A 12,622-nucleotide genomic window follows, 5' to 3' on the forward strand; every position below is an offset into this window, starting at 1 on the left:
TTCCCTTCTACCATCCAGCAAGCTCTATGCGGAGTACGGAATTAAATAAACAAGATGTGATCCAGGAGACAGCCATGTCTTCCTTATACATATTCATTCCTGGGCATGAATAAACATCTTTTCCAGAGTAAGCACTTATAATGTCCCCATGAAAATGACCAAGCCTGGAAGCAGGGAGCATACGATCTGATACCAGAGGGAACATGGGCACATGGCAAGCCCATCAGAGTATGGCAATACCACCATCTCATTTGTTTAGGCATTGTTTTATAGAATTCAAGCAAAATTAAATAGTAATAATAAATAGCAATCAATAATCAACAAGTACCGACTTTATTTTCCTCCCTACAACCCCTTGTGTGCATGTGCCTGTGCATGTGCGTGTGTGCACGCGCACGATCATGTGTGTTTCCTTGAAGCATGGTCTCATTGATCCCAAGAACTCAGACTGGCTTTAAATTCACTAGACATGACTATGATTTTGAGCTTTAGATCCTCTTCCTATGTCTCCCAGGTATTGAAATGGCATGTATGTGCCACCATGCTTGTCTCTAGTTAATTTGCATGCATTCGGTGTATATGCAGTCTACATTGTTAACAAATTATGTAGTGGAACTGGGCATCACATAATCTCTTGCTATCTACTTTCTGTGATTTTCTCTGTCATTTCAAAGGGAATTTTTTAATAAGAGGTGAGACCTACACTCACTTACCTATCAGATTATATCTTTAGACTGTAGCTAAAAGTTATGATGGCTTATTAGAGTGATGCTTGTAGGTTCTCTTCCAAAATCTATGACTTCACTAACTGAGTTGTTAGCTAGGTTTCCAGTACCAGGTATGGTGTCCATATTATTGATGGGCTTTAAGTCTAAGCTGTTGGTTACTGCCATGGTAGGAGTGTTACTACAGCATCCTTAGAGTTATCATGCCATGGTGGTTGACGTAGTTCATAGACATCATGGCTGTAAAGTGGAAATTTCTGGATATGCCAGGTGGTACAGACTGATCTAATGTTTTGCTAATGCAGACTCACTTGGTGTTTTACTAAAGCAAAACCTATGGGAGAACACATGATATTTGAAGAGAGTAACAGACAGTGACAGTGTGCTTGCATACCTGGCTTTGCAATGCTTCACTGGACTCAGGTCTGCATCTTCTCTGACCTTTGCTTGATTCATTGAAAGAGGCACAGCACAGAACTTCTCCTGGTGTCCCACCTGGTCCTTGTTGCTCCAGCTAACCTGTGCCAGTTCAGTGGAGCCCTGATGTGTTCTGCTAGATCATGCCACCGCTGCTAATTCATGTTTGCTATCCTGACACCACCAAACTGGACTGCTGGTATCCTGACAGAGAATGAAATCATCCCCCAAAGAATTACTTCTAAACAAGACCACATCCCCTTGTCCTATTTGTCATCTTGTCTCCCCTACCTTTGGATGGTGGACTAGAAAGGGGCTTGAAGTGTTTGAGAACTCATATTAAAAATAAGTTTTCAAAATCTAAGCCTACACAGCTGGGTAAGACTCTTGATTGCTTCCATCTTTCAGAAGCTTCCATAGCAAGAGGAGAAAAGAGAAAGAGGGAGAAGAAGGAAAGAAAAGACAGGAAATGGGAAGTGTAGAGGAAGAAGGATGAATATGGAGATGAGGAAGAGGATGGAGAGAACAAGAGCAGTAGAAACACATATAGACAAAACAGAGGCAGCCATCCAAAGACACAGCCTTATCTCTAGTCAAGCCTTAAGCTACAGCTTTTAAAGACACAATGAATACAGAGAAACCCTCAGAAAAAAGAACGGGACTTGAGGAATATAGCTTCCTCATCAGGGGATTGAACAAAGACAAGCTACTTGAACCCAGAACTACAAAATACATGGTGTTTTAAGCCATGCAGTCAATTCGATGGCTTATTACCCAGAAACAGAATACTAGGACAGTTCTTGGGGTCAGGTTGGGGGTTACAACAAGTATTCCACTTCTGTGCCACAGTCTTTCTATAATTCAGTTTTCTTTTCTTAGAATGGCCTTGATAGGTGCTGGTAACAGAAATTTCAATGCCACATGTGATTACATCAAATCCAAACTCAGGGGTCCCCATCACATTCTACTTTGTTCCTTCTCTGGCTTTGGTTGCATAGCACTTTGTTTTGGCAAACCTCAGGAGCAAATGTTGGGCTTGAGGGAGCATGTGCTATTCCTGGTGATGAATGCAATCTCTACTACAAAGCAGCGTATTGTTCAATAAAGAGTATCGATCTAATAATACCACAAACTGGAGTCTAGTGTGGTTCTTGAGCAATGACAGCCTTTCTGAGCTATAGTCTCTTGCCTAAGGTGGGATTAATCTTTGCCTTTCAGGGATTTAAGCTAAATACTAAGTGCAAAATATACACCATGGATTCAACATCTCTATTATTATTCCTACATATTATAATGTTGTGGCACAGAAATCACTTATATTAACACAATGAAAGTGCAGTCAAAAAAGTAGAAATTTAGACATACTACCTGCACTTAAAGATAATGACCTCTGTAAGATGTGAAGGTAGAGTAAAAATTATTTGTGTATATAGAAAACAAAGTTATATTCTTCAGAAATTAATTCCTTACGATAAAGTTAAGTGTAGGATTTTTAGAGGGAGAAATATTCAGGACTTCCAAGCTAGAAGTTTATAGATTTGATTACATAACCTAGACACTGTTTTTTGATAGGATATTCTCTTAACAGTTCAAGTGAGTGTTAATAGCTGCAAATGATTGACTGGGAGCAAAAGATCTTAGAATATAAGAATACTCAGAGAAGATACTGTGGTCCTGACAAAATTTATAGATTTCATTACTTAGTCAAACCTAAGTGAAACACAATACTAGAATGTAAAGGAACTTGACCAAAAAATAATGCTGCCAAGAGCTGATTCACTAGACTGGGATATCTATTTACTAGTTTTAATTACATGCATATGTGAGTATTTATGGAGGAAACACATAGGCTTTAGTGCAGAAGGCATCTATTCCCTGGAGCTACAGTTATAAACATTTGTAGCCATTTGACACCCAGTTCCATACTTGGAACTGAATATGGTCTTCTGGAAGATTGATTCACATTCTTCATTGCTGAACTATCCCCTCCAATGCCACCGTGGATGGCAGACTTTTAGGTGAGGGGAGTGAGATAGGACATTGTTTGTTGGTAGGGTATTCTCTTAACAGCTCAAGTGGGTGTCATATGGACAGGGAGCAGAATAAGATGCTAAAATATAAGAATATTCAGTGAAGATACTGTGGTCCTGATAATTGTCAGTAGAAAGAATAATTAATAATAACAAAGCCAATAATGATAATTACAATGATAAATTCTTGAAAAGTGGGAGTCTAACAATGAAACATCCTAAAAGTTAGTTGTTGACAATGACTATTAACATTCTATACTAGGAAATTGAATAAAGCAATCCATTTAACAAGATAGACCCTTATCCTTACCTTCTAAAACCTGGCATTAAAAGTCTACTATCCAACAGAGAATACACTTAGGGAGCTGGAGCAGGAGGACTGATCTGGAGGCCAGCTAGGGCTCCATAACTAGGGGGAGGAAGACAGGGAGGAGGGAGAGGAGGAGGATGGATGGATCGATGGATGGATGGATGGATGAATAGCAGTCCTTCTGGATATAGAAAATAAAGTCCTTCAAAAGCAATCCTAGGCTTTCAGCACTAGAAGAACATGTTTCCTTTCTTACAAAAAAGGCTTACACTATTTATTTGTATCTTAGTCCAGGGAAATGAGTAATAGGGACTTGCCAGTGAAATTCTTTCCTGACTACTCAACAGATCATATTTCCCACTTGGGAAAAAAAAAAAAAACCTGAAGCCTGAAGGAGCCATAGGGTCAGGAGACGGAGGATCTGCATTGTCTAACAAACTGCTGCGACTTAGTGTTGATAGTTGTCAAATTCCTCATCTGAAAATGTCTCCAATGGGCTCAAAGATGTGTACAGTCATGTGTGACTTTAGGAATGGGTCCTCTCTTGGCATTCCATCAGGATTCCTTCCCAGATTCCTTCCCACATTGGGCTTCCTCCAACACACATTTGGGTTAAGACCACAAAACGTCTGAAAAGCTCTCCCTGAGAATGAAACTGTCATTTTTCCCATGGCTACTGTTTCGTAGCTCAGGATCCCTTCCCCACTCATTGTCTATAACAACCGTGAGTGACTTCTCTCAGACCCTGTGACCATGAAGGATTGGTGGCTTGGGAGCATGGATTGTATGCGCATGCTTTATAACCCAGAAGCAGTGCTGGTCCTCCACCCTGTGGCAGACCAAGCAGAATAGAAACCAAGGATCTGGTTTGAGACTAAGAGTCACAAGAAGGCTGGGAAATTACCAGTTTCTGAAGAGGTGATTCCCATAAGCATAAAATGATAACCATGTCCCTGACTTCTCTTCTCTATATAACTCCAAATATAGAATGAAGAGTCATCAGAAGTTGTTGGTAAAAGGAGTTGGGATCTAGTCATAGTCAGCATAGGAAGACAAGGAGGGTCTTTTTAAGAGGTGACAAACAAAGGCCTGGGTGGAGTGACAAGGCATTGGGAAAAAGGTGGCTCTAAAGGAAAAGGTAGCAATAAGCTTTGCCACACTTACTTACCCCAGTAAGCACATAGCCACTAGCTCAGCACATTTCCTGAAAGTCTTGCATTCATCAAAATGCAATTATTCAAACCTAGAACTTTTTTCTTGCCTTTAAAATCCACTGAGAGTAGTAGAGGCCCCTCTACAAGTTATTTAGTCCCATTAGAGACTTGTGAAATTGGGAGGAAATGTCATTCATGGGCATGTGACAAAGTACGAACAAAATTCTCTCTGATGCTGGGCCCCTGGGTTTCACTTCTAAAGTCACCTAGCCTTGGGGTTTAGGACAAAATTTCTGCAAGCAAGAACATCATGACTTCATAAATGTGAAGACCTAAGGAAAATCTATGGATTCCTCACATGCAGGTGGCAATGCCACAGAGTGTGAGCACATTTTTCTCTCTGCTTCTTAATTTCCCCTACTCTGAGAGCAGTGGCTTCATTCATTCACTATGTCATGTTCCTGGGCAGGCCTGGCTCACATACATATGTACATTTGAAATGCCATGAGATTTCAAAGCCCAGAGACCAAGAATTTGATCTTTTCCAAGCTTACCTGTGTTTCTCTAAGTAGATAGTTCCTCCTTCATAGTAATGCATTTGGGAACATTAGGACCATACTATGTCAGGCAGGTGTCTAAAAGGAACCTGGGGAAGGCAGAGGATTAACCACCAACGGAAATTCAGTTTCAACAGCCTTCATTAACCCTGCGAGTGATTATAACCACTATCTTTGAATTAAGAAAAAAGAATCAAGCTTTCCCCCACCTCCCCATACCACTGAACTGATCTTTCAGAAGGAAAACTGTTAGAGCACCTGTATCTATGTCTCATGTGGCTTTTGTTACCAACCTCTGTCCTCAATGTAATCATATTTCTTTTTAATTTTTCTTCCTGCCAGAGGTTAAGAGATTTCTTTTGCTCAAAATGCTTTCTTGTTCTGTTACTAAGAGTCAGCACTGGATCTTATGTCATCAGACACAAGCTACTATTTTCTTACCAGTCTCAAATGAAGACGACAGACAGTTGGTGAGGCAAAGCTAGTTGGATGTCATGAAGACACTGCAGGCTTAGGGCTTGGAAGATGCAATACAGTGACCCAATCATTTAACTTCTTTGCAATCTATTCTGTTTAGTCAATATTTATGGACAATATTATGTGTGCTGGACATTGTGGTAGCTCTAGTGGTAGTGAGGCAAGTGAGTCACTGCCTTCTTCAGAGAGCTTCTGATTCTTGTGAATCCAGATGGGCCTGGTGTCTATGGAAGTACAATGTCCTAGAAGCAGCAATCTAATCATGTGATGATCCATGGTGGGTTTCAGAAAACCTTTCCCTCCCTCTCCCCTTCCTCCCTTTCTTCCTCCCTCCCACCCTCACCCCTCCATCCCTCCCCTCATCTCCCTTCCTCCCTTCCTCCCTCCCTCCCTCCCTCCCTCCCTCCCTCCCTTCCTTCCTTCCTTCCTTCCTTCCTTCCTTCCTTCCTTCCCTCCTTTATGCTTTCCTTTCTTCCTTCCATTTCCTCTCTCCTCCTCCCCTTTCTCCTTCTGTTGAAGTGGGGTCTCTCTGTGTTGCTCAAGTTGACTTTAAATGTGTTAGCTCAAGTTATCCTTCTACCTTCAGTTTTCCAAGTAGGAGGAACTACATCTGTGTACTGTTATGCTCATCTGTTTAGGAAATGTTTTTAAAACATGGTACCTAGGCTGGATATTTAGCTCAGTGATAGAGCTCTTGCCTGTTATGGTTGAGAGTCTTGGTTTGCTGTACATTACTGCAAACAAACAACTAAATGTAACTTAGTCACCCAGCACAGCCTGTTTGGTCCTATGTGAAGTAAAGAACCTGAAGAAAGTAAGGCTCATGTCTCTCCCAGATTTTTTAACAGCTCTGAAAAACTTTAGTAACTTCATAGATAGTACAGCAAATCATGAAGATCAGGAAATTGCACACGAGGAAGCCTGGTGGTCAGCAAAACGTAGTCATTTCACAAACTAACCCCTGCCAGAATACAACCCCACAGCTTCTCTCTCTCTCTCTCTCTCTCTCTCTCTCTCTCTCTCTCTCTCTCTCCCCACCCCCCACCCCCATGAAATCATGTCAATCTTTCAACAAGTGAACAACAAATCAACTTTAAAAGTCTTGTGGCAATGGAGTCTGATGGTGTTGACTTGCAATCCCAGCACTAGGAAGGCTGAGGCAGGAGGATTTGAGAGTCCAAGTCATCATTTACTACATAGCAAGATACTGTCTCCAACAAAGTAGTCCTCTACCAGACTCGATGCTAACAGAAAAGTGAAAATACTCTGTTTGCTATCAAGGAATCTCTAGCATGTAAAGGGAGATTGGGATACAGCAAAGACAGAGTTAGGCTACACCATGCAAACCAAGGCACGGTGCAGAGTACAAAAGGAGGGAGGTACAAAGTTGAGGTTGCTGGTGCACATCTATAAGCCCAGGGATGTGAGGGGGAGGGGCAGGTGTTTAAGGCCATCTCTAGCTACATAGTGGGTGTGAGGGCAGCCTAGGCTACAGGTAACTGTGGGGAAGCAAGAGGATAAAGAAGAGGGCTGGGGGAGGCAAGGAGTTAACTAAAGAAAGGAAAACATCTGTCTTCTGGAACCACTGAAACAGGCTTGATAATGTATCTGGTTAGAGATTATCAGGGGGCAGAGGGATAAGAAGAAGAACATTCCATATAAAGCAAACATCTTGAACAAGGACAGGAAAGCAAAAGCATTTTAGGAGATCATAAACAAATCAGACGCCAGCTTCAAAAAGTAATAATAATTATTGGCAGTAATAACTTAAGCATTAGTCACCACATGGCCTCCTGCATGCCCAGTCTAATCTTCTATGGCTGCTGAGATATGAGTACCATTCCTGTATTTCAGCTTAGAAAGCTAAGGATTCAGCTGACTCTTTAGCCAGGTATTTCTAATTTCAGCATCTACTCTCCTAACTCCCATGTACTTACTTGATATTCTTTGGGAAATGTATGCCTAACTCAAGATATAATGTGAGAAACTTTGTTAGAAGAATAGTTTGACTCTCACACAGAAATACAGAAAATGACTTTGAGCAGGGAAAGGTAGGAAAGAGGGGGGTCTTTGACCTGGATGCTTTGGTAATGACACAGATGCAAGAATAATACATGGGCTAGCCTGCTTCATGGTACATACTTTTAATTCCAGCATTTGAGAGACAGAAACATGGTAATCTCTGATTTAAAGGAGAGCCTGATCTATATAGTAAGTTCTAAGATAGCCATAGTTACATAAAGGAACAATGTCTCAAAGGAGGAGGAAGAAGAGGAGAAGAAAAAAGAGAAGGAGGAGGGAGAGGAGAAAAAGAGGAAGGGGAGGAAGAAAAAGAGAAGGAGGAAGAGGAAGACAAAATAGAAAGGAAAGAAAAAAATTTCTTCTGATGCACGAGCCAAAATGAGATGCAAGAAAAATTACTTGGGAGATCTCCAACACTTACATAAAAATCAAGACATAACGCCAGGCCCTATAACCCAGCAGTGGGAGGTGGAGACGGGAGAATTCTCACAGCTCACAGGCCAACCTGTCTAGCCAACAGGTGAGAGCTGAGATTAATAGGAAAACCATGTCTTAAAATTTCAAGTGAAGAGCAATAGATGAAAACATCCAGTGTCTACTTTTGATCACATGTGCATATTAAAGGTGTACACAGTCAGACACTCAAATTCACCATACAGGAGAGAGAGAGGGGAAGGGGGAGGGAGAGCGAGAAGGAGAAGGGAGAGGGAGAAGGAAAGAGCATGGAGGAAGGCAGGATCACTGGGAGCTGGCTAGCAGCTCCTCATGGTGGGAGAGGGGAGAGTAAGTAGCTTCAAGGGCTTGTGTTCAGTAGCTGGAAAGGAACCATTGCTAGGCCACTGCCATTTGCTTCCATCCAGTCCTTCAGATTTATAAACAAAGACAAAGTATTCTGTCTTTTTTTTCCCCCCTCTAAAGTATGACTCTTATCATTGTTCATGTTTTCTGGTCTTGGCGTTGAATAATAATCAACTGAAACTCTTGTCAAATGTCCAAGAAATGTACTGCAAGGTTTATTACAGGAGACATGAACAGGCAACATCTTCTACAGAATCTCTGTTCTCGTCTCGTGTTTCCAGGAAATGCTGTATATAAACGAAGCTCAGTAAGATGGTCTAAAACACAAAGTAAGCTTACCACACTTTCAATTGGTCCTGGCAGGAGACATTTGCCCCTACCCTACTTTTAAAACAGAATTCCAGAGTCACGAGTTAAGTGTATAATAGGATAATTCTCAGAACTAAACTGAAAGGCAGGTGTTGTGACTAATGAAAATAATAGCCCTCGGGAGGCTGAGGGAGGAAGATGGCAAGTTCAACGTAGCCTAGGCTACATGGTGAGACTCTGCCTAAAATAAAATAAATGAAAATATTAACTAAAGTGGAAAGTTCAAAACACAGATTCACAGAATGGCAGCTAGACCTATCTGCCTGCTGACATTTGATGTGACTCCAAGTACCCGGTGGAACCTCAGAATCACCGTGAGGGAATGAAAGAGTTCTGTCCTTCAGACTGAATGACTTTAGTGATTCATATTTGCATGGGGGAATTTGTACAGCCACTAGCCTCATTAACCTCATATACCAATGTGATTAATGTTACATTTTCCAGAACTCTTGGCCTTGCCAATAAAACTCATCATTGAACACCTGAATTTAAAAAAAAAAAAAAAAAGTCCCACTTGTAAAGCTTGGTCCTAACTCCTGGTGTTGATGCCAATATCCCCAGGGCTCAATACCATTCTGTCTTTGCAATAGCTCCCAAGTTAAACAAATTGCCAAAGAGTTATAAGCTTCTTATTAGTTGGATGGATTCCTCTGATTGCTCGGCCGGCTTTCTTTTGCTGCACACATGTTGGTGAGTTCCATGGATAATTCATGTGCCTGCAAGTTCCCTCTGCCACTGAAGGAACTCTGGCATTTCTGCTTCTGTGATCTATGATCTATGATCTCCACTCCCTCTCGCCTTCACTTTGAACTGAGCTGCTGTGTTAGGCAACCCCACTACCTACCACCTAACAAGCTGAGACGTGAGTCTTCACTATATTACGACACATGAGTTTTATCCCAGGCTAACCAGTAGCACCAGTATTCAAAGCACAGTGGGATGATCGCAGCGACCCAGATGGAGTAGCCAGTACCAAGTGCACAATGTCAGCAGAGGATAGATGGTGACAGCAGGGAATCATGGGAGTTTGAACAAGAATTACTGAGGAGAATCAGATCTAGGTAGTAACACTGACTCCCCAGAAACTGAAATGAAAGTGGAGCCCATTTCAAGCCAGGAAAGACCAATCAGATCCTTTAGGACGTGAATGTACCATAGATATCATATCGACCATTTCAGATGGCTCCAATTCATACATAAATGTCTAACTAGATCTCATTTTGTGTTTGTGTGGAAGGCTAAGTACTCTATCAACTTTTATTTTCTTGTGGATCACATTATAAGGTCTGTGTAGTGAGTTCATTATAAGAAAAGAAAATGATCTACCAAACTCTTTTCCTAAACTTAACTAAAAACAAAATAAACTTTTTTTTTTTAATTTTTATGCTCTAAGTGTTTTACCTGTTGCAAGCTCCTTGAAGGGAATTACGAAATGAGCTCTCTGTTTTGCCTTCTTTGGGAAGCATCTATACACTGGCTCCTCTCTTCTCTAAGTAAGTCAAGGTTTATACAGAGACCAAATGGCTAGTGTTCATACGCTATTTCTAGTGACTTAATCCTCCTACCTGAGATTAGAAGAAACAATCTTATTATTAACGGCAGTCAAGGGTTTATGGAGAAAACCTGAGTCTACCGGATATCCATAAGTCCATTTTTCCTTCTTACCAGTTATCTTCATTAATCTATAGATTTCCCTGGACAAATAAATAAGGTCATCTGAGGGTGGGCAGAGGAGGAGAAAGAAAGAAGGGGAGAAAGGGTAGGGACCATGTGCCTCCACAAGGTGCCCTAAAAGCAATCGACTCTGCCACTCGGTTTCAAACTGAGACACAACAAACTCAAAGTTGGACATTGTTCAGGGACCAGTGGAACCCAGGACTTCTCTGCCTTTGTCACAAAGATCTCTCTAATTTAGAATCAAGGGATAGTTCCCCAGCTGCCCCTGTGATCTTGCTCTATTTCCACCACGTCAAAAAGAAAACGTTAAGTGAATAATCATCTAAGACTCTATGGTTAGCAAGGAAGACTTTTTCCTTTCACACCTTCTTAATTCCTAGCATTGCTTTGTTAGCCAGACAAAGCTGTCGCAATGTTCTTTTCCCATTTTGATCTCATTTTGTTATCGATACTTGGGAACCCAAAAGGAGATCTTAACTAAAAACAAAATAATCTTTTTTTTATTTTTTTTTAATTTTTGTACTCTAAGTGTTTTACCTGCATTTTCATAAGTGTGCCACATATGTGCCTAATCTCTTTGGAGCTCAAAAAGAGGGCAATGGATCCCCTATAAATGGAGTTACAGACTTCCAGATTCGGATGAGCTACCATATAGGTGCTGACATCTGAACCTACATTCTCTATAAGAACAGTGAGTGATCTTAACTATTGACTACCTTTTTAATCTAACCAAAATTATCTTTAACAACCAAGCTGGAAACATTAGCTCAAGCTTTATCCATGTGTATCATATTTTTCTCCAAGACATTCTTAAGAGGTTCATTAATTCCAATCAACATTACTAGTCTTTTGAACCTCTCTGTTTTTCTTTGCCATCAACCTGTCTTATTTCACCAATAGTCTTTTCTATACAGACAATCAAACAAGACCTTTGATGGAAGACACACAGTATGAAAAAGGCAAGGGTCACACAGAAGAAAAACCCAAGTTTTTCATGTTGCAGATGAAAACATTTCATGTTGATTCATAGCTGTTGCCCGACATATAAGGTGGGAGATGTGACTGATGATTGATGTGGTCTTATCCCTACTCACACACATCAGGAAGAGATGTACGTCATCCCTGTACATTTTAACATGGAGTAAGTTCAAATAGCATGTTTACCTTCTTTGATGAAGAATGGAGCAACAACAACCAACAACTAAACAATTGTCAAAATACTAAGCCTCTTATTTTTTTCTGAGCATTGCTGGACTCATAAGAAAACAGCCTCTTAGGTATAAACAAAACAAGAAATTTTAAAAATGTAATGGGCCCTAGGTTTACTGTGGAGCCAAAGGCAAGAGGACTATGAGTTCTAGGCTAGCCTGAGCTATACAGTGAGTCAGTTCCAGATTAGCCTGGGCTATGGAGTAAAACTTTAAAAAACAACAACAACAACAACAACAACAACAACAAATCCAAATAAAATAAAATAAAATAGGGTCAAAGATTCACTGTAATATGAGATTAATGTTAAGAAATCTGAGCGGAGGCCCACCAGAATTTTGTATTATCTTTTCATCTTTGCTCTGAATCTAAAAGGTCTCTAAAATGCAAAATTCACTCAAGAAATGAGGTAGGGTTGAGAGATGAGGATAAGGAACTTGGGGCCATGGGGTCATTAAAAAGCTGGCTTCCAACCTGTGGTCCTACAGGCTAGATGGCAACCAGAGGAAATCCTGCCTACACTCCACAGGTATCCGTCCTGTGGGTAATATAAAGAGAAATCTCTAGATTGCTCATATCTCTAGAGAACAGAGGTTCCCCAACATCTCTGCTGAGCAAAGCTATCCTAAATAATTTGTATACCGAGGCACATTCTATCTCTGTAAATTATCTTCTCCTGGAGCCCTTTCATTCGCTCAATCAGTGGTCATTGAGTTCTTACCAGTTAGGCATGGTTAGAACTGGTAAGCCACCCTTTTCCATCAACAAACACAGCTTAAGCCTGGAGTCAAATCTCAGAAGTTACATCCAGGAAAGGTGGATGATATCTATGGATCTCCCTGGTGAGGATGTGCTTAATCTCTTACTTAAATTGGAG

Source organism: Mus musculus, chromosome 2, assembly GCF_000001635.26.
Source record: "Mus musculus strain C57BL/6J chromosome 2, GRCm38.p6 C57BL/6J".
Lineage (NCBI taxonomy): Eukaryota > Metazoa > Chordata > Mammalia > Rodentia > Muridae > Mus > Mus musculus.